This window comes from Procambarus clarkii, chromosome 32, assembly GCF_040958095.1.
Source record: "Procambarus clarkii isolate CNS0578487 chromosome 32, FALCON_Pclarkii_2.0, whole genome shotgun sequence".
Taxonomy (NCBI): Eukaryota; Metazoa; Arthropoda; class Malacostraca; order Decapoda; family Cambaridae; genus Procambarus; species Procambarus clarkii.
In genome coordinates, this window is record NC_091181.1 from 25167395 (window position 1) to 25194506 (window position 27112).

Consider the following 27112-nt stretch of genomic DNA (forward strand, 5'->3'; position numbering starts at 1 on the left):
TGACCTTCCTGGACGTTTCTTTCCCGCCCCTCACTTAATTTATAACTCCGTGTTATTCGACCACTGGTAGCCAGGAGATGTAACACCCATGCCCCCCCCCCCCCATAGAGTTCACACCCAGGGAAGCCTTCTCCAAGAGGTCAGCCCAGATGAGCTCTGGATCATCTTGTATGTTGATTAAAAATTCCTGGGTTAGTCTTAGTCAGTTAGTTTCAAGTATGTAATATTTCATGATACTCTTGTCAAACATTGTTATGGAATTAGACTTCCCAGATTCTTATGTGTAAACATCCATGGAACTCCCCCTTTTAGCCAGGTCAGAGGTCAGTCACACGTAATTAATAATTCCTCTCTTTAAGAATGTATGGTAAATGTCACACAAACTTAATGGAAAAATTCTTGAGTGTCTGTGCACGTGTGGCCCGACCTCTTGCATCTTTGGTGCAGGTTGCAACAGCAAATCTCCCCCCTCCCCCTTCTTGGGGTGTATGTATGTATGGTCCTGTAGCAGACTTAGTTTAGAGAGAGTGCCAGATACCAGGATCCAGAGTGGGTCTGTGAGGAACATCACACAGCCCGGGAGAGACAAAGTGAATCCACCGGATGGAGAGACAGAGGTCTTAAGGTAATGTGTGTGATCTCTGAGGTTTTGTTCCATGTCTAAATTTCTTATCTATTGACCAGTGTTAGAGTAGGATTTATAGTGGTGAATAGCATAATTTTGTTCTCGATAAACTCGTGTTAAACTTCCAGTCTGTGTCAATTGTTGAATCCTTTTAGCCTCTAGATATAGTTTGCAAACAACCGTCCCATAATTAATGACAGTTAAAGAGGACTCTCCACGTCAAGCAATGTTTCTTGCCTCGTTGCTTCATATAGTTAATAGACAAAGCAGATGGTGACAGCATAGTTAATCCTGTGTAGCATTTCCTTGGAAGTGTACCTTGGGTTCCGGTATAACCATTAGAGGTACTGTATGGTGGTGTTACAAATGAGTATTAGTGGTTTATTATTAATGTTACATTATTGGTTTACTATATACTGGTGTTACAGAGACCCCTAGCTACCCCTTACCATGATCCACACCCTCGCCCTGATCCACACCCTGACCCTGATCCACACCCTGGCCCTGATCCACACCCTCGCCCTGATCCACACCCTGGCCCTGATCCACACCCTGGCCCTGATCCACACCCTCGCCCTGATCCACACCCTCGCCCTGATCCACACCCTGGCCCTGATCCACACCCTGGCCCTGATCCACACCCTGGCCCTGATCCACACCCTGGCCCTGATCCACACCCTCGCCCTGATCCACACCCTCGCCCTGATCTACACCCTCGCCCTGATCCACACCCTGGCCCTGATCCACACCCTGGCCCTGATCCACACCCTCGCCCTGATCCACACCCTCGCCCTGATCCACACCCTGGCCCTGATCCACACCCTCGCTCTGATCCACACCCTGGCCCTGATCCACACCCTATCCCTGATCCACACCCTGGCCCTGATCCACACCCTGGCCCTGATCCACACCCTGGCCCTGATCCACACCCTGGCCCTGATCCACACCCTCGCCCTGATCCACACCCTCGCCCTGATCTACACCCTCGCCCTGATCCACACCTTGGCCCTGATCCACACCCTGGCCCTGATCCACACCCTCGTCCTGATCCACACCCTCGTCCTGATCCACACCCTGGCCCTGATCCACACCTTGGCCCTGATCCACACCCTCGCCCTGATCCACACCCTGGCCCTGATCCACACCCTGGCCCTGATCCACACCCTCGTCCTGATCCACACCCTCGCCCTGATCCACACCCTCGCCCTGATCCACACCCTATCCCTGATCCACACCCTGGCCCTGATCCACACCCTGGCCCTGATCCACACCCTGGCCCTGATCCACACCCTGGCCCTGATCCACACCCTCGCCCTGATCCACACCCTCGCCCTGATCTACACCCTCGCCCTGATCCACACCCTGGCCCTGATCCACACCCTGGCCCTGATCCACACCCTGGCCCTGATCCACACCCTGGCCCTGATCCACACCCTGGCCCTGATCCACACCCTCGTCCTGATCCACACCCTCGCCCTGATCCACACCCTGGCCCTGATCCACACCCTGGCCCTGATCCACACCCTGGCCCTGATCCACACCCTGGCCCTGATCCACACCCTCGCCCTGATCCACACCCTATCCCTGATCCACACCCTCGCCCTGATCCACACCCTATCCCTGATCCACACCCTGGCCCTGATCCACACCCTGGCCCTGATCCACACCCTGGCCCTGATCCACACCCTGGCCCTGATCCACACCCTCGCCCTGATCCACACCCTGACCCTGATCCACACCCTGGCCCTGATCCACACCCTCGCCCTGATCCACACCCTGGCCCTGATCCACACCCTGGCCCTGATCCACACCCTCGCCCTGATCCACACCCTCGCCCTGATCCACACCCTGGCCCTGATCCACATCCTGGCCCTGATCCACACCCTCGCCCTGATCCACACCCTCGCCCTGATCCACACCCTGGCCCTGATCCACACTCTGGCCCTGATCCACACCCTCGTCCTGATCCACACCCTCGCCCTGATCCACACCCTCGCCCTGATCCACACCCTGGCCCTGATCCACACCCTCGTCCTGATCCACACCCTGGCCCTGATCCACACCCTGGCCCTGATCCACACCCTCGTCCTGATCCACACCCTGGCCCTGATCCACACACTCGCTCTGATCCACAACCTGGCCCTGATCCACACCCTCGCCCTGATCCACACCCTCGCCCTGATCCACACCCTGGCCCTGATCCACACCCTGGCCCTGATCCACACCCTGGCCCTGATCCACACCCTGGCCCTGATCCACACCCTGGCCCTGATCCACACCCTGGGAGAGACAGACAAGTACGGCTCCTTCACACACAATTTCACAAGAAAATTGCGAGGTTTGGTAAGCCTGTTACGATTCATTAGTGGTAAGGACTGTTTTGTGTGTGTGTGTACTCACCTATTTGTGCTTGCGGGGGTTGAGCTCTGGCTCTTTGGTCCCGCCTCTCAACGGTCAATCAACTGGTGTACAGATTTGTGGGCCTACTGGGCTCTATCATATCTACATTTGAAACTGTGTATGGAGTCAGCCTCCACCACATCACTGCCTAATGCATTCCACCTGTTAACTACTCTGACACTGAAAAAATTATTTCTAACGTCTCTGTGGCTCATTTGTGTGTACTCATCTATTTGTACTCACCTATTTGTGCCTGCAGGATCGAGCATTGACTCTTGGATCCCGCCTTTCTAGCCATCGGTTGTTTACAGCAATGACTCCGGTCCTATTTCCCTATCATACCTAGTTTTAAAATTATGAATAGAGTTTGCTTCCACAACCTGTTCCCCAAGTTCATTCCATTTTTCACTACTCTCACGCTAAAAGAAAACTTCCTAACATCTCTGTGACTCATCTGAGTTTCCAGCTTCCGCCAATGTCCCCTCGTTCTGTTACTATTCCGTGTGAACATTTTGTCTATTTTCACTCTGTCAATCCCCCTAAGTATTTTGTACGTTCCTATCATATCCCCCCTCTCCTTTCTTTTTTCTAGTGTCGTAAGGCTCAGCTCCTTCAGGCGCTCTTCATACCCCATCCCACGTAACGCTGGGACGAGTCTCGTTGCAAACTTTTGCACCTTTTCCAGTTTCTTTATGTGTTTCTTCAGGTGGGGACTCCATGATGGCACGGCATACTCTAAGACTGGCCTCACGTAGGCAGTGTAAAGCGCCCTAAATGCCTCCTTACTTAGGTTTCTGAATGATGTCCTCAACTTTTGCCAGTGTAGAGTACGCTGCTATCGATATCCTGTTTATAAGTGCCTCAGGAGTTAGATTAGGTGTTACGTCCGCGCCCAGGTCTCTTTCTCGAGTCGTTACAGGTAGGCAGTTCCTCTTCATTGTGTATTGTCCCTTTGGTCTCCTGTCACCTAATACCATTTCCATAACTTTACATTTGCTCGTGTTGAACTCGAATAGCCATTTCTCTGACCATCTCTGCAACCTGTTCAAGTCCTCTTGGAGGATCCTACAATCCTCATCTGTCACAACTCTTCTCATCAACTTTGCGTCATCCGCAAACATGGACGTGTAGGACTCCACTCCTGTAAACATGTAATTAACGTATATTAGAAATAGAATTGGTCCCAACACCGATCCTTGAGGTACTCCACTCGTTACTGTTCGCCAGTCCGACTTCTCGCCCCTTACCGTTACTCTCTGACTCCTTCCTGGTAGGTAGTTCCTTACCCATGCTAGGGCCTTGCTGCTTACTCCTGCCTGCCTCTCAAGTTTGAATAGCAGTCTCATGTGCGGTACTGTATCAAAGGCCTTTTGGCAGTCCAGAAATATGCAGTCTGCCCCAACCTTCTCTGTCCTGCCTTATCCTCGTTATTTTATCATAGAATTCCAAAAGATTTGTTAGGCAAGATTTCCCTTTCCAGAACCCATGTTGATGTTTGTTTACAAACCTAATGTTCTAGTTTGGTGTGCAACCAGTCTTGGGGAAAAAAAGGTAGGTAGTTCATTCCTGAAAAAATTCCTGAAATTCCACACCTACATTCCTGAAAAAATGTAGGTGTGCAACCAGTCTTAGCCTAATTATTCTTTCAAGTATTTTACAGGGGATGCTTGTCAGTGATACGGGTCTGTAGTTAAGTGCCTCCTCCCTATCCCATTTTGTGGAAAATCGGTATGACATTTGCTCTCTTCCAGCAATTGGGCAATTCTCCCGACATAAGTAACTCATTAAAGATCCTTGCCAGAGGCACGCTGAGGGCCTGCGCTGCCTCTTTCAGTATCCACGGTGATACTGTCTGGTCCAACTGCTTTAGTTGCATCCAGTGTTGTCAACTGTTTCATTACTTCCTCTGCTGTCACCTCTATATCTGATAGTCTTTCATCTAGGGTAATCTCTTCTAACAATGGAAGCTGCTCAGGCTCGGTTGTGAATACTCTTTGAAAACTGGCATTCAGTGCCTCGCAGATTTCCTTGTCACTTTCTGTATATGCCCCTTCTGTTTTCCTTAGTCTTGTCACTTGGTCGTTCACTGACATTTTTCTTCTTATATGGCTATGTAGTAATTTAGGTTGCTTTTTCGCTTCGATCGCAATATCGTTCTCATAATTTCTTTCCGATACTCTTCTTATGTTAATGTAATCCTTCCTAGCTCTGTTGCATCTGATCCTGTTGTCCTCTGTCCTTTGTCTTCTGTACTTCCTCCACTCCCGCCTGCTGGCCATTTTTGCTTCCTGACACTGCCTATTAAACCATGGGTGATCATATTCCCTCTTACTTTTTTTCCTTTACTGTTGTTATAAATCTCTCTTCGGCCTCCTGGCATTTCTGTATGACTTGGTTCATCATATCTTGGACTGTTTTTCCTCTAATTTCTTCCTCCCACTGCACTTCTCCCAGATAGTCCCCTATCCTCCTGTAGTTCCCTTTCTTCAACTCTTTTCCCAGACCTCTTGTCCCTTGGTCACAAGTTTGAGTTCCAAGTTTGAGTTCACAAGTTTGTGTGTGTGTGTGTACTCACCTAATTGTACTCACCTAATTGTGCTTGCGGGGGTTGAGCTTTGGCTCTTTGGTCCCGCCTCTCAACTGTCAATCAACTGGTGTACAGATTCCTGAGCCTACTGGGCTCTATCATACCTACATTTGAAACTGTGTATGGAGTCAGCCTCCACCACATCACTTCCTGTGTGTGTGTGTGTGTGTGTGTGTGTGTGTGTGTGTGTGTGTGTGTGTGTGTGTGTGTGCAGGACCCAGCTGCCCTACACTCTTGGAACCCGCCTTTATAACAGTCAGTTGTCCAATGTACAAAACATTTTTTTGTATTATGTCTACTACATGCATTTCTCTCTCACACGCGCGCGCGCGAGCACACACATGCGTACAAACATCCCCCAACCACTTGGACTGGACGGTATAGAGCGACGGTCTTGCTTCCTGCCGGTCGGCGTTCAATTCCCGACCGTCCAAGTGATTGGGCACCATTCCATTTCCCCCCCCCCCCCCGTCCCATCCCTTCCCAAATCCTTATCCTGACCCCTTCCAAGTGCTCTATAGTCGTAATGGCTTGGCGCTTTCCCCTGATAATTCCCTCCGTTCCCAGGATGCAACCCACAACAGCTGACTGGTACCTACCTATCTGGAGCATACCTGGAGCATACCTGGAGGGGGTTTCGGGAGTCCCCGAGCCCCGGCCCGGTGCCAGGTTCGACTTGTGATCACTTGGTCCAGCAGACTGTTGCTTGGAGCGGCCCGCAGGCCCACATGTTCACTACAACCTGGTGGGTCCGGCACGTCTTGCAAGAACTTGTCTAAATGCTTCTTGAATACATCCACCTTTCTCCCGGCAATGTTTATAACGCTCGCTGGGAGGGTGTTGAACAGCTGTGTTGAACAGCTGTGGACCTCTGATGTTCACTGTTCTCTGATTGCATATATGACACCTCTACTCCTCATTGGTTCTATTCTGCATTTCCATCCGTATCTTTCGCTGCAGAATGTTGTTAATCTACCGATATATTTCAAGATGAGCAGAGGCATTAGGTGAAGGAAACTGCCCATTTGTCTTTGCCTTAGTCGGAAATCGGAGAGAGAGAGAGAGAGAGAGAGAGAGAGAGAGAGAGAGAGAGAGAGAGCAAGGATGACAGAATAGTGAGAGTGAGTGAGAGCAAGGATGACAGAGAATAGTGAGAGTGAGTGAGAGCAAGGATGACAGAGAAAGTGAGTGATAGTGAGAGTGAGAGTGAGGTAGGAATCAGCCAACGCCGGCCGCCTCTCACAATGGAATCATAAATTGAATTGGTCTCTCATTTCCCAGCTCCGTCTCCCTTCCCCTCGTCCACCCGCCCCATTCCTTCCCCTCGTCCACCCGCCCCATTCCTTCCCCTCGTCCACCCGCCCCATTCCTTCCCCTCGTCCACCCTCCCCATTCCTTCCCCTCGTCCACCCGCCCCATTCCTTCCCCTCGTCCACCCGCCCCATTCCTTCCCCTCGTCCACCCGCCCCATTCCTTCCCCTCGTCCACCCTCCCCATTCCTTCCCCTCGTCCACCCGCTCCATTCCTTCCCCTCGTCCACCCGCCCCATTCCTTCCCCTCGTCCACTCGCCCCATTCCTTCCCCTCGTCCACCCGCCCCATTCCTTCCCCTCGTCCACCCGCCCCATTCCTTCCCCTCGTCCACCCGCCCCATTCCTTCCCCTCGTCCACCCGCCCCATTCCTTCCCCTCGTCCACCCACCCCATTCCTTCCCCTCGTCCACCCTCCCCATTCCTTCCCCTCGTCCACCCGCCCCATTCCTTCCCCTCGTCCACCCGTCCCATTCCTTCCTCTCGTCCACCCGCCCCATTCCTTCCCCTCGTCCACCCGCCCCATTCCTTCCCCTCTCCCTCATGTCTCGTTCTCTTATCATTTTTCCCTAGAGATGGTTCGATGGTTCTAAGTACCTAAGTACCAAGGAGGCCTGACAGCTGAGTGGACAGCGCTCGGGATTCGTTGTCCTGATGTTCGGGGTTCGATCCCCGGTGGAGGCGGAAACAAATGGGTAGAGTTTCTTTCACCCTGATGCGTCTGTTCATCTAGCAGTAAATAGGTGCTTGGGAGATAGACAGCTGCTACGGGCTGCTTCCTAGGGGTGTGTAACAAAAAGGAGGCCTGGTCGAGGACCGGGCCGCGGGGACGTTAAGCCCCGAAATCCTCTCAAGATAACCTCAAGATATCCTTGTAAACTTCCCATTTACGATTCCGGAAACCTCGAAACAACTTTGTACAATCGTTTAATACAATCGAACATGTGATTACAATTACATGTGACTAGTGATGTCCCGATGTACCGGTGATATCGGCAGAGTTTTGCAATATCGGTTTAGTTTTTTGCACTATCGGTTTAGTTTTGCAATATCGGTTTAGTTTTGCAATATCGGTTTAGTGTTTTGCACAATCGGCCGATTTTTGTAAATGCTGATTTTTTTTATTAATTTACAAATGGCAGTTGATGTGACATTTTAGCAGCATTTTGAGATATCTTGAGGTTATCTTGAGATGATTTCGGGGCTTTAGTGTCCCCGCGGCCCGGTCCTCGACCAGGCCTCCATCCCTAGGAAGCAGCCCGTGACAGCTGACTAACACCCAGGTACCTATTTTACTGCTAGGTAACAGGGGCATAGGATGAAAGAAACTCTGCCCATTGTTTCTCGTCGGCGCCCGGGATCGAACCCGGGACCACAGGATCACAAGTCCAGCGTGCTGTCCGCTCGGCCGACCGATCTGAAAAATCTTTCACCATTCTCGAAAGAGGAATTTCGTTTTCAATTCGTTCCTGGTCTGTGTAAACCTATAGCCTCATGCTTTTGCACCAAGTTAATTCTTAGTCCGTAATGCTGCAATCTTTACTGATTAAGTCATTCCCGCTGTAGATACCTTCTACAGTGGTAGATGAGAGAGTAAGTCAAAACACAATGTGTAGATTGTCTACCTAAAAGAGGTTACCTCATCTAGTGTTGTTGTTGTTGTTGTTAAAGATTCGCTACCTGGAACAAGAAGTTCCAAGTAGCACAGGCTATGGTGAGCCCGTAGTGGACATCTAGTGGTTCTATCTACTTACATGCCTCGAGTCTACTGAGCGGGAAGTCTGAGTTGACTATCCAAGGTTCTTGATCAACCATCAAGTTGGTTCTCCTTTCAACTTGCGTTTGAGACAAGGATTTCCAGTTGAATTTAATTAACGAGTCTTTATCCATTTTCATAACAAAAGGTCTACCGGTAGTTTCCCCTTGTTTGCAATGAGGTTGTTGTTGTTGTTGTTAAAGATTCGCTACCTGGAACAAAGTTCCAAGTAGCACGGGCTATGGTGAGCCCGTGTTGCAATGAGGGCAATCCCACCTTTTATGATAAGATGAATTTAGGGGGTTACCGAGGCGGTAATCCTAGGATTAAATACTTCATCCATTGTTGTGTTAGAGACAAAGAATCTCGTTTTCCGTAGTTAGGAGATACAAAATATTGGAGGCAAGTCAGTAAGTCGCTTCCTGCTAAACTTAACTAAACTTAACTAATGCAGACCTAACCTAAACAGAGTCAGCCCCAATCTAACTTAACTAAACCGAACAAAAACCAAATGTAACTTAACTAGACTTAATCTAACCTAACCTTCTAGTGAGGCAAGAGTCCCGGATATAGCGCGAGAAGATGGAAGAGGATGGGATACTTCCAACCAGCTGACACTATAAGATGTGAAGGATAGATGAAATTGTTAATGTAACAATCTCCGTTGAGGTCTGATAAAGACCTTTTGTGCTTTTTGTAATTTTTTTTGCGCTATCGCTCACAGGATGAGTATGGGGTGCACAATCAATCAGACGTCTGGTATACAGCGTTGTATAACCTCAACACACTCGCCTCCACACAGTTCCAATCATCTTGTATTTGTCATTGAAGCTACTGTATTATTAGGACGGGATAAGCAAATCCACGGGCACCTACATAAGAAAAGGAATAACCAAGATAAAGTGAAGGATAGGAAGATTAGAAGAGAGAGAGAGAGAGAGAGAGAGAGAGAGAGAGAGAGAGAGAGAGAGAGAGAGAGAGAGAGAGAGAGAGAGAAGGGGGGGTTAGGTCACGTGATCTCACTTCCAGTAACCTCTTGTGACCTCGTGAGATGTTGCAACTGAATCGAGAACGACCCAGTTGAAAGTTGAAATTGAAGACGATTCTGATTCAGTTTGTATGAGAGAGAGAAATTGAGAGAGAGAGAGAGAGAGAGAGAGAGAGAGAGAGAGAGAGAGAGAGAGAGAGAGAGAGAGAGAGAGAATTATTTTCCATCCTATCATCTCTTCCATCCTCTTTCTCTCAACTCTTCCTTAACCGTTCCTCTACCCGTGTTCATCATTCTTTTCCACACCCTCTTTCACCCTCACCGTCACTTTTAGAGAAGGTGAAACCCTTTTAGAGAGTTTTATCCTCCTCTCATTTACCCATTTTCATCATGCCCCTTTCATCATCCTCCTCCACACCTCTTCTATCACATTCTTTCCTTTAACTAATCCATTCTCCTTTAACCCTTATTCCCACACCTTTACATTCCCTTCCATTATTCCTCTTCACCCATTCAACATTTCAAAAACCACTTCTAAAACAATTACAAGAAATTCATTTCAAAATATTATGACACCTTGCAGGTAAATGTATCGAAGCGCTCTACTGTTGCAACCGACGATGGAGCATGCAAAGCTCTGCCCGATTAGGCTGCCCTAGAACTGGGTTCCACCTGGTGGAAACGTGTCACGGAAACAAGAGATAGCCAAACGCGTCTGCATTTTCGTAAGGTGAAGTAGCACACAGGAGTAGCACATTCACTGGCCTCAATTCGGATAACTGGAAGGAAATGATCTGTGTGGAGCCAGGTCAAGGGTTAGTGCCCTTGAGAGCTGATGATGCAGGAGGTTATGATGAAATATGTCATGCGTGGGGTCAATACTCAAATTCTAATCGGTGGGAAGACCGCTAGCCTAGTCTCGTGTCAGTGGGTGGTTCGCCTCAATGTCATACTTTATACGTAACTTGTACAGAACATTGGAATGCAATCTGAATAGTTTCCAATAGCTTGCTAGTTGGGTGATATACCTACAGGTATGAACCAAGAGAGGCTTCCTGGAGTTATTATATTCCCCAGGCCTGGTCCAGGGCCAGGCTTGACTTGTGATAACTTGGTGATACAGGCTGTTACTTGGAGCGGCCCGCAGGCCCACATGTCCACTACAACCTGGTTGATATGCACTGTCTTCAGCATCATACTAATAGGATCTCATTCCAGTTCAGCTCTCATTACAGCAATTCATGATTTACGCATCAGTTCAGCATCCATCTGGATGACGATAACAGAAGCCTTGATCATAATGGTGTATGTTAACAACTCAGGAAACTTGATGTCACGAAGTAACTCATCCATCGTAAAATATAATCAAACTCGCTGTATTGAAGTAGAATGTGAGCAAGCATTAGTTTGTTGACATTGACAGAAAAACATCGAGTCTGTCACAATGACAACTGATGCTGCCGAGTTACCCAGATGTGCACAAATCTTAAAGGAGACATGAGACATGTCTCATGTCTCCCCCCCCCCATACCCATTCCCTCGCTCCGACCATCTCCACTTTCCCTACCTACCCCTCACCACCTCCCTACCTACTTCCAACACTTGTACCTCATTACCCCTTACCTTCCCTCCCCTCTCCCTTACAGGTAATTATCTGCCTGTTGCAACCATTATTACTCACACCATCCAGCATCCCCTCCCACCCATTACTCAGAGATAATGACAGTTTTGAGCTAACCATCCCCTTCCACGGGATGAGAGGGAAGGGAAGGGAGCGGAACAGTCGCTGAAGAAGACCTGGCGTGACGGGTACTTGCGCCTGTAGTCCACTTTCACCTCGCGTGGCGAAAGTGCCTGTTTTACTCCTGCCCCCTTGAGTGAGTCCTGCCCCCCTGAGTGAGTCCTGCCCCCCTGAGTGAGTCCTGCCCCCTGAGTGAGTCCTGCCCCCTGAGTGAGTCCTGCCCCCTGAGTGAGTCCTGCCCCCTGAGTGAGTCCTGCCCCCTGAGTGAGTCCTGCCCCCTGAGTGAGTCCTGCCCCCTGAGTGAGTCCTGCCCCCTGAGTGAGTCCTGCCCCCTGAGTGAGTCCTGCCCCCCCCCTGAGTGAGTCCTGCCCCCCCCCTGAGTGAGTCCTGCCCCCCCCCTGAGTGAGTCCTGCCCCCCCTGAGTGAGTCCTGCCCCCCTGAGTGAGTCCTGCCCCCTGAGTGAGTCCTGCCCCCTGAGTGAGTCCTGCCCCCTGAGTGAGTCCTGCCCCCCTGAGTGAGTCCTGCCCCCTGAGTGAGTCCTGCCCCCTGAGTGAGTCCTGCCCCCTGAGTGAGTCCTGCCCCCTGAGTGAGTCCTGCCCCCTGAGTGAGTCCTGCCCCCTGAGTAAGTCCTGCCCCCTGAGTGAGTCCTGCCCCCTGAGTGAGTCCTGCCCCCTGAGTGAGTCCTGCCCCCCTGAGTGAGTCCTGCCCCCCTGAGTGAGTCCTGCCCCCCTGAGTGAGTCCTGCCCCCCTGAGTGAGTCCTGCCCCCCTGAGTGAGTCCTGCCCCCCTGAGTGAGTCCTGCCCCCCTGAGTGAGTCCTGCCCCCCTGAGTGAGTCCTGCCCCCCTGAGTGAGTCCTGCCCCCCTGAGTGAGTCCTGCCCCCTGAGTGAGTCCTGCCCCCTGAGTGAGTCCTGCCCCCTGAGTGAGTCCTGCCCCCTGAGTGAGTCCTGCCCCCTGATTGAGTCCTGCCCCCTGAGTGAGTCCTGCCCCCTGAGTGAGTCCTGCCCCCTGAGTGAGTCCTGTTCCCTGAGTGAATCCTGCCCCCCTGAGTGAGTCCTGCCCCCCTGAGTGAGTCCTGCCCCCCTGAGTGAGTCCTGCCCCCCTGAGTGAGTCCTGCCCCCATCAGTGAGTCCTGCCCCCCTGAGTGAGTCCTGCCCCCCTGAGTGAGTCCTGCCCCCCTGAGTGAGTCCTGCCCCCCTGAGTGAGTCCTGCCCCCTGAGTGAGTCCTGCCCCTGAGTGAGTCCTGCCCCCCTGAGTGAGTCCTGCCCCCCTGAGTGAGTCCTGCCCCCCTGAGTCCTGCCCCCCTGAGTGAGTCCTGCCCCCCTGAGTGAATCCTGCCCCCCTGAGTGAGTCCTGCCCCCCTGAGTGAGTCCTGCCCCTGAGTGAGTCCTGCCCCTTGAGTGAGTCCTGACCCCTGAGTGAGTCCTGCCCCCTGAGTGAGTCCTGCCCGCTGAGTGAGTCCTGCCCCCCCCTGGAGGAGTGCTGCTGCCCCTGGAGGAGTACTGCTGCCCCTTGGAGGAGTGCTGCTGCCCCCCCTGGAGGAGTACTGCTGCCCCCCTGGAGGAGTACTGCTGCCCCCCCCTGGAGGAGTACTGCTGCCCCCTGGAGGAGTACTGCTGCCCTCTGGAGGAGTGCTGCTGCTCCCTGGAGGAGTACTACTGCCCTGGAGGAGTACTGCTGCCCCCTGGAGGAGTACTGCTGCCCCCTGGAGGAGTGCTGCTGCCCCCTGGAGGAGTGCTGCTGCCCCCTGGAGGAGTGCTGCTGCCCCCTGGAGGAGTGCTGCTGCCCCCTGGAGGAGTGCTGCTGCCCCCTGGAGGAGTGTTGCTGCCCCCTGGAGGAGTACTGCTGCCCCCTGGAGGAGTACTGCTGCCCCCTGGAGGAGTACTGCTGCCCCCTGGAGGAGTGCTGCTGCCCCCTGGAGGAGTACTGCTGCCCCTGGAGGAGTGTTGCTGCCCCCTGGAGGAGTGCTGCTGCCCCCTGGAGGAGTACTGTTGCCCCTGGAGGAGTGCTGCTGCCCCCTGGAGGAGTACTGCTGCCCCTGGAGGAGTGTTGCTGCCCCCTGGAGGAGTGCTGCTGCCCCTGGAGGAGTGTTGCTGCCCCCTGGAGGAGTACTGCTGCCCCTGGAGGAGTACTGCTGCCCCTGGAGGAGTACTGCTGCTCCTTGGAGGAATGTTGCTGCCCCCTGGAGGAGTACTGCTGCCCCTGGAGGAGTGTTGCTGCCCCCTGGAGGAGTACTGCTGCCCCCTGTAGGAGTGCTGCTGCCCCCTGGAGGAGTACTGTTGCCCCTGGAGGAGTGTTGCTGTCCCCTGGAGGAGTGTTGCTGCCCCCTGGAGGAGTGCTGCTGCCCCCCTGGAGGAGTACTGTTGCCCCTGGAAGAGTGTTGCTGCCCCCTGGAGGAGTACTGTTGCCTCCTGGAGGAGTGTTGCTGCCCTCTGGAGGAGTACTGTTGCCCCCTGGAGGAGTGTTGCTGCCCTCTGGAGGAGTGCTGCTGCCCCCTGGAGGAGTGCTGCTGCCCCCTGGAGGAGTACTGCTGCCCCCTGGAGGAGTACTGCTGCCCCTGGAGGAGTACTGCTGCCCCCTGGAGGAGTACTGCTGCCCCTGGAGGAGTGCTGCTGCCCCCTGGAGGAGTACTGCTGCCCCCTGGAGGAGTGCTGCTGCCCCCTGGAGGAGTGCTGCTGCCCCCTGGAGGAGTACTGCTGCCCCTGGAGGAGTGCTGCTGCCCCCTGGAGGAGTGCTGCTGCCCCCTGGAGGAGTGTTGCTGCCCCCTGGAGGAGTGCTGCTGCCCCTGGAGGAGTGCTGCTGCCTCTGGAGAAGTGCTGCTGCCCCCTGGAGGAGTACTGCTGCCCCCTGGAGGAGTACTGCTGCCCCTGGAGGAGTACTGCTGCCCCTGGAGGAGTGTAGCTGCCCCCTGGAGGAGTGCTGCTGCCCCCTGGAGGAGTGCTGCTGCCCCCTGGAGGAGTGCAGCTGCCCCCTGGAGGAGTACTGCTGCCCCCTGGAGGAGTACTGCTGCCCCTGGAGGAGTACTGCTGCCCCCTGGAGGAGTGCTGCTGCCCCCTGGAGGAGTGCTGCTGCCCCCTAGAGGAGTACTGCTGCCCCCTGGAGGAGTACTGCTGCCCCCTGGAGGAGTACTGCTGCCCCCTGGAGGAGTACTGCTGCCCCCTGGAGGAGTGCTGCTGCCCCTGGAGGAGTACTGCTGCCACCCTGGAGGAGTCCTGCCCCCCTAGAGGAGTGCTGCTGCCCCCTGGAGGAGTACTGCTGCCCCCTGGAGGAGTACTGCTGCCCCCTGGAGGAGTACTGCTGCCCCCTGGAGGAGTGCTGCTGCCCCCTGGAGGAGTACTGCTGCCCCTGGAGGAGTGTTGCTGCCCCCTGGAGGAGTGCTGCTGCCCCCTGGAGGAGTACTGTTGCCCCTGGAGGAGTGCTGCTGCCCCCTGGAGGAGTACTGCTGCCCCTGGAGGAGTGTTGCTGCCCCCTGGAGGAGTGCTGCTGCCCCTGGAGGAGTGTTGCTGCCCCCTGGAGGAGTACTGCTGCCCCTGGAGGAGTGTTGCTGCCCCCTGGAGGAGTGCTGCTGCCCCCTGGAGGAGTACTGTTGCCCCTGGAGGAGTGTTGCTGCCCCCTGGAGGAGTGTTGCTGCCCCTGGAGGAGTGCTGCTGCCCCTGGAGGAGTGTTGCTGCCCCCTGGAGGAGTGCTGCTGCCCCCTGGAGGAGTGCTGCTGCCCCCTGGAGGAGTACTGTTGCCCCTGGAGGAGTGTTGCTGCCCCCTGGAGGAGTGTTGCTGCCCCTGGAGGAGTGCTGCTGCCCCTGGAGGAGTGCTGCTGCCCCCTGGAGGAGTACTGCTGCCCCCTGGAGGAGTACTGCTGCCCCCTGGAGGAGTACTGCTGCCCCCTGGAGGAGTGCTGCTGCCCCTGGAGGAGTACTGCTGCCACCCTGGAGGAGTCCTGCCCCCCTAGAGGAGTGCTGCTGCCCCCTGGAGGAGTGTTGCTGCCCCCTGGAGGAGTGTTGCTGCCCCCTGGAGGAGTGCTGCTGCCCCTGGAGGAGTGCTGCTGCCCCCTGGAGGAGTGCTGCTGCCCCCTGGAGGAGAACTGTTGCCCCCTGGAGGAGTGTTGCTGCCCTCTGGAGGAGTGCTGCTGCCCCCTGGAGGAGTGTTGCTGCCCCCTGGAGGAGTGCTGCTGCCCCTGGAGGAGTGTTGCTGCCCCCCGGAGGAGTGCTGCTGCCCCCTGGAGGAGTGCTGCTGCCCCCTGGAGGAGTACTGTTGCCCCCCTGGAGGAGTGTTGCTGCCCTCTGGAGGAGTGCTGCTGCCCCCTGGAGGAGTGCTGCTGCCCCCTGGAGGAGTGCTGCTGCCCCTGGAGGAGTGTTGCTGCCCCCTGGAGGAGTGCTGCTGCCCCCTGGAGGAGTGCTGCTGCCCCCTGGAGGAGTACTATTGCCCCCTGGAGGAGTGTTGCTGCCCTCTGGAGGAGTGCTGCTGCCCCCTGGAGGAGTGCTGCTGCCCCCTGGAGGAGTGCTGCTGCCCCCTGGAGGAGTGCTGCTGCCCCCTGGAGGAGTGTTGCTGCCCCCTGGAGGAGTGCTGCTGCCCCTGGAGGAGTGCTGCTGCCTCTGGAGAAGTGCTGCTGCCCCCTGGAGGAGTACTGCTGCCCCCTGGAGGAGTACTGCTGCCCCTGGAGGAGTGTTGCTGCCCCTGGAGGAGTGTTGCTGCCCCCTGGAGGAGTGCTGCTGCCCCCTGGAGGAGTGCTGCTGCCCCCTGGAGGAGTGCTGCTGCCCCCTGGAGGAGTACTGCTGCCCCCTGGAGGAGTACTGCTGCCCCTGGAGGAGTGTTGCTGCCCCCTGGAGAAGTGCTGCTGCCCCCTGGAGGAGTGCTGCTGCCCCATGGAGGAGTACTGCTGCCCCCTGGAGGAGTACTGCAGCCCCCTGGAGGAGTACTGCTGCCCCCTGGAGGAGTACTGCTGCCCCCTGGAGGAGTGCTGCTGCCCCTGGAGGAGTACTGCTGCCACCCTGGAGGAGTCCTGCCCCCCTAGAGGAGTGCTGCTGCCCCCCGGAGGAGTGCTGCTGCCCCCTGGAGGAGTGCTGCTGCCCCTGGAGGAGTGCTGCTGCCCCTGGAGGAGTGCTGCTGCCCCTGGAGGAGTCCTGCCCCCCTAGAGGAGTGCTGCTGCCCCCTGGAGGAGTGCTGCTGCCCCCTGGAGGAGTGCTGCTGCCACCCTGGAGGAGTGCTGCTGCCCCTGGAGGAGTGCTGCTGCCTCTGGAGGAGTGCTGCTGCCACCCTGGAGGAGTGCTGCTGCCCCCTGGAGGAGTGCTGCTGCCCCTGGAGGAGTGCTGCTGCCCCTGGAAGAGTGCTGCTGCCCCTGGAGGAGTCTTGCCCCCCTAGAGGAGTGCTGCTGCCTCTGGAGGAGTGCTGCTGCCTCTGAAGGAGTGCTGCTGCCCCTGGAGGAGTGCTGCTGCCCCTGGAGGAGTGCTGCTGCCCCTGGAGGAGTGCTGCTGCCCCTGGAGGAGTGCTGCTGCCCGTGGAGGAGTGCTGCTGCCCCTGGAGGAGTGCTGCTGCCCCTGGAGGAGTGCTGTCACCCAGTGACTGGAACATTAAGGCCGTCACCACCACACACGACCCAACCACAGCTGCAAATATCCAACCCATCATCCTGTTTAGATGGTACTTTATGGTAATTATGCGGGGAGCTGACAGCTGAGTGGACAGCGCTTCGTATTCGTAGTCCTGAGGTTCCGGATTGGGCAGTTTCTTTCATCCTGATGTCCCTATTACCTAGCAGTTAATAGGTACCTGGGAGTTAGACAGCTGCTACGGGCTGCTTCCTGGGGGTGGTTATCTTCTTGAGGTTATTTTGAGATGATTTCGGAACTTTAGTGTCCCCGCGGCCCGGTCCTCGACCAGGCCTCCACCCCCAGGAAGCAGCCCGTGACAGCTGACTAACTCCCAGGTACCTATTTACTGCTAGGTAACAGAGGCATCAGGGTTAAAGAAACTCTGATCATTGTTTCTCCCCGGCGCCCGGTATGGAAACCGGGACCACAGGATTATGCGTCCAGTGTTCTGTCCGCTCAGCCACCGGTGTGTAAGAAAAAGGAGGCCTGGTCGAGGACCGGGCCGCGGGGACGCTAAGTCCTGAAATCATCTCAAGATAGCCTCAAGATATGTGTACCGTAGTACACACATTGACGTACTAAGGAATTAGATAGTAGAATTTTGTACTATTTAATTTATAGAGGCTGAAATAAATTAATCTAAAAACACACGTAAATATTCCTAGGCCTAGTATAGCAGACATATGTACTATATTAGGCCTCAGCGTGTATTAGGCCTAGGAAAGGTAGGTTAGTTTAATACACACACAAATCAGAATAGCGTGATACATCAAATGAACATCCCGGTTACAATTCTCTTACCCTGTCGTGGCGCCATCGACTAAGGCGCGTCTGGGATCATCCCGGACGTAGGTTCGAACCCTCATCACTGCCCTTGTGGATTTGTTCTTTGGTTAGTTTAGTTTGTCTTTGCAACATAAATAGAAAATATTTTTCAGTCTGTCGAAATTCAATATGTCCGATTTCTTCTTTCTAATTGCGCTAACGTCGGTACATAGTACATATATGTACTATGGTATAGTACATATATGTACTATGGTCCTCGTCGTCACTGTAAGTCCTATCAAAATAGGAGGGATTTATCAGGATAAAGCGCCAAGCCATTGCGACTATATAGCACTGGGAAGGGGTCAGGACAAGAATTGGGGATGGGACGGGTGGAAGGAATGGTGCCCAACCACTTGGACGGTCGTCGATTGAATGCCGACCTGCATGAAGCTTGATTCACAGGGAGAAGTTTGGAAGCATTATGCAGCAAGTTTTAAGTTTTAGTCCAAGTTTAGTCTTAAGTTTTACTCACACCTTGCCTGAAATGCTGTGCGTATTAGTGGCTTTAGGCATAATATGTACTAGCTCTATCTAGAAATCCAACATTGGTTGTAACTCATCTTGCATGTATGTATGTATGTATATATGTATGTATGTATGTATGTATGTATGTATATATGTATGTATGTATGTATGTATGTATGTATGTATGTATGTATGTATGTATGTATGTATGTACTTTTACCTGAATAAGCATTTATTTTTTTTTTTTACTAGTTAAGAGCAGAGAGTGTTGACAAGAAAGAAGACGGGCAGCAAGTGGAAGGTAGACTTATATAGTTGACGGTCGGCTTTGATAAACCACTTATAGGCTAAATATCATCTACATTTTAAAATCTATTCTGTATTTTGTTTTTTGTTTTTTTGCAGGGATATTCCTGCGCGGGCCCTAAGCCTCTGGCTGGCCCACTGGGCGGGCCCTAAGCCTCTGGCTGGCCCACTGGGCGGGCCCTAAGCCTCTGGCTGGCCCACTGGGCGGGCCCTCAGCCTCTGGCTGGCCCACTGGGCGGGCCCTAAGCCTCTGGCTGGCCCACTAAGTGTTGCTTGTTTCTGTTTTACTTGGGCGGAGTATAAGTGGTCTGTTGTTGGTGTTCCTCTACAATACATTTCAAGCCAATGATTATATTTTTAAGGTACACGAACTCTCCTAGACGGGAGTAATGCACGCATAACAGCTCTACTGAACAAATCCACAGGGGCCGTGATGAGGGTTCGAACCTACGTCCGAAGTGTGAACTCTGACAGACTAGATCTACTGAAGTCTGGCGAAACTGCTGACCTGGAAAATGTGCAGTGAACATTCACTCCCGCCATAACCCAACCCACACACACGAAATAACTGTATTCCCTGGAGCAGAAAAGATTTAAGAATTTGTAACTAAAAAAACATGGAGGAACCGGTTCCTAATTTGCACACGCTGAAATAATACCTTACGAGACCCGGAGGCATGGTACCTGGATTGTACCTGGATGGGGTCTGGGAGTTCTTCTACTCCCCAAGCCCGGCTCGGGGTCAGGCTTGACCTGTGAGAGTTTGGTCCACCAGGCTGTTGCTTGCAGCGGCCCGCAGGCCCACATAACCACCATAGCCCTGTTGGTCCGGGACTTCTTGAAGAAAACTATATAATTTTCTCTTAAAGATGTCCACGATTGTTCCTGTAATATTTCTTACAGTTGCTGGGAGGACGTTGAACAACCGCGGACCTCTGATATTTATACAGTGTTCTCTGATTGTGCCTATGGCACCTCTGCTCTTCACTGGTTCTATTCTGCATTTTCTTCCATATCGTTCACTCCAGTACGTTGTTATTTTACTGTGTAGATTAGGGACCTGGCCCTCCAGTATCTTCTACTTGTATACTATTTCATATCTCTCTCATCTTCTTTCTAGAGAGTACATTTGGAAAGCTTTGAGACGATCCCAATAATTTAGGTGTTTTATCTCGTCTATGCGTGCCGTATATGTTCTCTGTATTCCCTCTATTTCAGCAATCTCTCCTGCTCTGAAGGGGGAAGTGAGTACTGAGCAGTACTCAAGACGGGACAACACAAGTGACTTGAAGAGTACAACCATTGTGATGGGATCTCTGGACTTGAAGGTTCTCGTAATCCATCCTATCATTTTTCTGGCTGTCTCAATATTTGCTTGGTTATGCTCGCTAAACGTTGGGTGGTCAGCCATCACAGCAGAGACACTGACGCGAGGCCACACATCATCAATCATCAGATAGCCTACACACAACTCTCGGGCTGAAAAATTGTATCTACATTATATGTAACTTTCATGAGACTCATCTTCTGCATCTTACCTCTGCAACTTACACTTACTTCCCAGGTCACGGCTTAGCCTACACTAACTTCCCTGGTGACGGCTTAGCCTACACTAACTTCCCAGGTGACGGCTTAGCCTACACTAACTTCCCAGGTGACGGCTTAGCCTACACTAACTTCCCAGGTGACGGCTTAGCCTACACTAACTTCCCAGGTGACGGCTTAGCTTACACTAACTTCCCAGGTGACAACTTAGCTTACACTAACTTCCCAGGTGACGGCTTAGCCTACACTAACTTCCCAGGTGACGGCTTAGCCTACACTAACTTCCCTGGTGACGGCTTAGCTTACACTAACTTCCCAGGTGACGGCTTAGCTTACACTAACTTCCCTGGTGACGGCTTAGCTTACACTAACTTCCCTGGTGACGGCTTAGCCTACACTAACTTCCCAGGTGACGGCTTAGCTTACACTAACTTCCCTGGTGACGGCTTAGCCTACACTAACTTCCCAGGTGACGGCTTAGCCTACACTAACTTCCCTGGTGACGGCTTAGCCTACACTAACTTCCCAGGTGACGGCTTAGCTTACACTAACTTCCCAGGTGACAACTTAGCTTACACTAACTTCCCTGGTGACGGCTTAGCTTACACTAACTTCCCTGGTGACGGCTTAGCCTACACTAACTTCCCAGGTGACGGCTTAGCTTACACTAACTTCCCAGGTGACGGCTTAGCTTACACTAACTTCCCAGGTGACAACTTAGCTTACACTAACTTCCCTGGTGACGGCTTAGCCTACACTAACTTCCCAGGTGACGGCTTAGCTTACACTAACTTCCCAGGTGACGGCTTAGCTTACACTAACTTCCCAGGTGACAACTTAGCTTACACTAACTTCCCAGGTGACGGCTTAGCTTACACTAACTTCCCAGGTGACAACTTAGCTTACACACTTCCCAGATGTAAAAAAAAAAACCTTCCTAGACTTACCCAAACTTCCTGTTAGTGGCGCCACAAGCCGAAAGTTCGCCTCGTTATTGCGGCCCACCTGACCGTTGCCACTCACAGTGTGTTAAAGACATGCAGGCTGGTCTGCCACTCTGACACGATAATCTCCATCAAAGGTATTAACGAGTCACGGCCCTTGTGGATTTGTTCATTTGATGCATCACGTTAGTGTGATCTCTATGTGTAATTAACGAGGAATCTGGCGAAATGACTTTTTTTCGGGGAAATTCTTGCGCGGGGCCCTAAGCCTCTGGCTGGCCCACGAAATGACTTGATCAAGCAATGTCGGCTGAAGAATCAAGTAGGATGAGTAAGTTGCTGGAGCAGCAGGTGTGTGTCCGGCAGCGATGCTACTGTTCTACCAACACACACAGGCGGGTTCGAGACCCATTGACCTAGAAGCTAAAACAAAAAAGCAGCGGAAACAGAAGCTTGGTGAACAACGGGGGGGGTGGGGGGAGACGTGTTGTTCACCAGGCACTAAAAGCATGACTGTAAAGCACTTCCCTAAAGGCATGACTGTAGCTGATAAGGTCGTATACCTGGAACATACCTGGAGAGGGTTCCTAAGAGTTCTTCTACTCCCCGAGCCTGGCCCGACTTGTGATAACTTGGTCTAACAGGCTTGGAGCGCCCCGCAGGCCCACACATCCACTACAGCCTGGTTGATCTGGCACTTCTTACAAGCACTTATCTAAGTGCTTCTTGAAGGAGGCCTGTATAGAGCAGACAGCCGAGGCAGCGTTACACACCAGGCTCTGTACACCTGGTTATCTTGAGATGATTTCGAGGCTTAGCATCTATATGCGGCCCAGTCCTCGACCAGGCATCCTTTTTGTTACTCCCCCCCCCCTTCCCAGGAAGCAGCCCGTAGCAGCTGTCTAACTCCCAGGTACCTATTTACTGCTAAGTAACAGGGGCATCAGGGTGAAAGAAACCTTTTGCCATTTGTCTCCGCCTCCACCGGGGATCGAACCCGGAACCTCAGGACTACGAATCCGAAGCGCTGTCCACCCAGCTGTCAGGCGCCCTACCAGTCACTGGTAGGTCCACATGTCCACGTTTTAAGGCAGGATTAACGTGTTGTGAACGAGTTTCTTGAGGAGTAAACAGGTGGTATCAAGCTCTCCCCTCAAGATAATCTTTCACGAAACAAGAAGACGGATGAGTACGTAGTTTACCGCCATCATCGAGAGTATCCATTAGACTGGGCCTATGATCTAGATGGAGTACACAAGGTAGGGAGAACATATAGGACTGGTAAACCAGTCAGTAAAGTAATCACAGTCTGGAACAACCTTGAACACCCACCTGGCCAGTACTGCTGTAACCACCTGGCCAGTACTGCTTTAACCACCTAGCCAGTACTGCTTTAACCACCTGGCCAGTACTGCTTTAACCACCTGGCCAGTACTGCTTTAACCACCTGGCCAGTACTGCTTTAAACACCTAGCCAGTACTGCTTTAACCACCTGGCCAGTACTGCTTTAACCACCTGGCCAGTACTGCTTTAACCACCTGGGCAGTACTGCTTTAACCACCTGGCCTGTACTGCTGTAACCACCTGGACAGTACTGCTGTAACCACCTGGACAGTACTGCTGTAACCACCTGGACAGTACTGCTGTAACCACCTGGACAGTACTGCTTTAACCACCTGGACAGTACTGCTTTAACCACCTGGACAGTACTGCTGTAACCACCTGGACAGTACTGCTGTAACCACCTGGACAGTACTGCTGTAACCACCTGGACAGTACTGCTGTAACCACCTGGACAGTACTGCTGTAACCACCTGGACAGTACTGCTTTAACCACCTGGCCTGTACTGCTGTAACCACCTGGACAGTACTGCTGTAACCACCTGGGCAGTACTGCTTTAACCACCTGGGCAGTACTGCTTTAACCACCTGGCCTGTACTGCTGTAACCACCTGGGCAGTACTGTTTTAACCACCTGGCCAGTACTGCTGTAACCACCTGGACAGTACTGCTGTAACCACCTGGACAGTACTGCTTTTACCACCTGGCCAGTACTGCTTTAACCACCTGGCCAGTACTGCTTTAACCACCTGGACAGTACTGCTTTAACCACCTGGCCAGTACTGCTTTAACCACCTGGGCAGTACTGCTTTAACCACCTGGCCAGTACTGCTGTAACCACCTGGCCAGTACTGCTTTAACCACCTGGACAGTACTGCTTTAACCACCTGGCCAGTACTGCTTTAACCACCTGGACAGTACTGCTGTAACCACCTGGACAGTACTGCTTTAACCACCTGGACAGTACTGCTTTAACCACCTGGACAGTACTGCTGTAACCACCTGGACAGTACTGCTTTAACCACCTGGACAGTACTGCTTTATCCACCTGGACAGTACTGCTTTAACCACCTGGACAGTACTGCTTTAACCACCTGGACAGTACTGCTTTAACCACCTGGCCAGTACTGCTGTAACCACCTGGCCAGTACTGCTGTAACCACCTGGCCAGTACTGCTGTAACCACCTGGCCAGTACTGCTTTAACCACCTGGACAGTACTGCTTTAACCACCTGGCCAGTACTGCTTTAACCACCTGGCCAGTACTGCTGTAACCACCTGAACAGTACTGCTTTCCCGGGTCGGTTCCCCCCCCCAGCTGGTTCCCATGTGGCAGCATGCCCTCGGGGGGGGGGGGCTACGGACACATACCTAAGCATTGGACACATACCTAAGCACTGGACACATACCTAAGCACTGGACACATACCTAAGCACTGGACACATACCTAAGCACTGGACACATACCTAAGCACTGGACACATACCTAAGCACTGGACACATACCTAAGCACTGGACACATACCTAAGCACTGGACTCATACCTAAGCACTGGACACATACCTAAGCACTGGACACATACTAAGCACTGGACACATACTAAGCACTGGACACATACCTAAGCACTGGACTCATACCTAAGCACTGGACACATACCTAAGCACTGGACACATACTAAGCACTGGACACATACTAAGCACTGGACACATACCTAAGCACTGGACACATACTAAGCACTGGACTCATACCTAAGCACTGGACACATACCTAAGCACTGGACTCATACCTAAGCACTGGACACATACCTAAGCACTGGACACATACCTAAGCACTGGACACATAACTAAGCACTGGACACATACCTAAGCACTGGACACATACCTAAGCACTGGACACATAACTAAGCACTGGACACATACCTAAGCACTGGACACATAACTAAGCACTGGACACATACCTAAGCACTGGACACATACCTAAGCACTGGACACATACCTAAGCACTGGACACATACCTAAGCACTGATGGTACACACCAGGTGTCCGGTCCTCAGGCACTGGAGGACTGTGAATATAAGAGAAAAGATCCACGAAAGCAGCCAGAAGAAACCTCCCCCCCCCCCCGCCCTATACCTCATGTCGTGGTGTAGTGGTCTAACGTGTGTGTGTGTGTGCTTGGGAGTACCCAGAACACGGGTTCGAATCCTCCTCACGGCTCCTACTGATCTTCTGATTGATACATCATGTTATTATGATTTCTTTGCCCAAGTGCAGGAAAGCAGACACACAGTAAGAGGCTCTGAGGAGCATCCTGAGTGTGTGCTTCCATATAAATCGCCGGTGGAGTGTGTCAGATGTGATAAGGAACCTTGTGATCCTGTGGTCCTGGGTTCGATCCCGGGCGCCGGCGAGAAACAATGGGCACAGTTTCTTTCACCCTATGCCCCTGTCACCTAGCAGTAAAATAGGTACCTGGGTGTTAGTCAGCTGTCACGGGCTGCTTCCTGGGGGTGGAGGCCTGGTCGAGGACCGGGCCGTGGGGACACTAAAACCCCGAAATCATCTCAAGATAACCTCAAGAAGGAAAGAGTAACCATTTGACACCCAGATTGTATCAAACGACCATCGTCCCTGAACACAAGGAAGCAAGTGGTAGACACTCAACAAGGGCATTGTGAAGCAGGCTCCACCATCCAGGCTCCACCATCCAGGCTCCACCATCCAAGCTCCACCATCCAGGCTCCACCATCCAGGCTCCACCATCCAGGCTCCACCATCCAGGCTCCACCATCCAAGCTCCACCATCCAGGCTCCACCATCCAGGTTCCACCATCCAGGCTCCACCATCCAGGCTCCACCATCCAGGCTCCACCATCCAGGCTCCACCATCCAGGCTCCACCATCCAAGCTCCACCATCCAAGCTCCACCATCCAGGCTCCACCATCCAGGCTCCACCATCCAGGCTCCACCATCCAGGGTCCACCATCCAGGGTCCACCATCCAGGCTCCACCATCCAGGCTCCACCATCCAGGCTCCAACATCCAGGGTCCACCATCCAGGCTCCACCATCCAGGCTCCACCATCCAGAGCCGAGTTGTTGGAAGGAAGAGTTGGATTGGGTGCCGATTCTAACATCGAATCATTCCCGTGTAATTAATTTCACACTCTTAAGGTCCACGGTCATCGGTTATAGTGGGGATCAAGCCCCAAGGTTGATTAATTAGCGTGATCGATCCAGACCTCGATCATTGCTCGGTGTTGCTGGTCTGGTGGTGGCAGCGTAGAGGCGACTCTAGGGTTTTGCTCAAAGCCTAGGTCACGTCATACTGGGTGTAGAATCCTAAGTCGGTCAATCGTCTTAGGACCACGTGGCGTGGAGTTGGCTTTGGTAAAAGTTTTGGAGTCCCTTGGTAGAGAATAAAAAGTAAGAATACGGGTAGAGGGGGAGTAGAAGGAAGATAAGTAGAGAGAGAAACCCAAACCCGAGTTACAGCTCCACCATCCAGGCTCCACCATCCAGGCTCCACCATCCAGGCTCCACCATCCAGGCTCCACCATTCAAGCTCCACCATCCAGGCTCCAATGATGACCCATCTCATAGTGATAACAGCAACACCCACGCCCCTAACAACACACACACACATCAACACTTAGGGAAGGTTGGCTGCCTTGCCAACACAGGCACAAGAAATGGAAAGAAACTGACGCTTTGTCAGGATTCTTTACAACAGCCGTCCCCAGAGTCGTGACACAGTCGTGGCTGCCAGCGACAGTGCCGACTGTGACGACAACGTCCTCAGTCAACTCAGTGACTGAGGACGTTGTGTCACTATCACTATCATCAGTGATAGTGACACAGAAATAATAACTGCAATGGAAGTCGACCCACCACAACAAATATTGAAACGGGGTATTGAGCAACTTCAAGCCAAGTAGCATAGTGAAAATAAAGATGTACTGCATGAGAGGGCAGCTTATGCCAGGAACAATGCAGACGCCATTCAGTTACAAACCATCTCGAGTTGTGCGAGGATCAAGAGACTGATGACAACAGCAGCAGGCGGCCAGACCAGACACCAGGGGGTTGGTGCGGCTGTTGGCGCCCTCTACCCTCACTTGTTAACACACTGTGTAAGTGGGACGAGCACAACAACGGAACCAACACTCCCACACAGCAACAACACGCACACGACGGCTCCTGCTGACACAAGGACAATTAGGTTTCTCAAATGGAACATTCGTACCATCAACGGAATGTTGAATGACTTAATTGCACATGTTAAAAGTAACAATATTGAAATAATTGAATAAATCCACAAGGGCCTTGGTGAGGGTTCGAACCTATGCGCTGGATGTTCCCTGAAGCGTTGTAGTCCACTGTACCACGACACACAGACTAGAGCGCCTCTGGGAACACCCCGCGCATAGGCTCGAATCCCTCATCAAGGCCCTTGTGGATTTGTTCATTGATTTATCACTATTGTGATTTCTGTGTGTAATGATATAATTGCTATACAGGAGCCCTACACGTCCAACATGATAAACAAACCCCACCAAAGATCAGAGGGTATGCATCCTATCCTAACAGTAACGCCACAGGACTACTAACATACATCAGAAGTGATTTACCACACACTCTTGTGAGCACGTCACACAATGTATACACACAGTACCATCACTTTCATGTACAAACT

General features: G+C 52.8%; 1 protein-coding gene across 1 annotated transcript in view; it reads right to left on the reverse strand.

Moving 5' to 3' along the window:
* Window positions 1-27112, reverse strand: part of LOC123759299 (uncharacterized) — a 232906-nt gene that overhangs the window by 112259 nt on the left and 93535 nt on the right. The window lies entirely within an intron of this gene.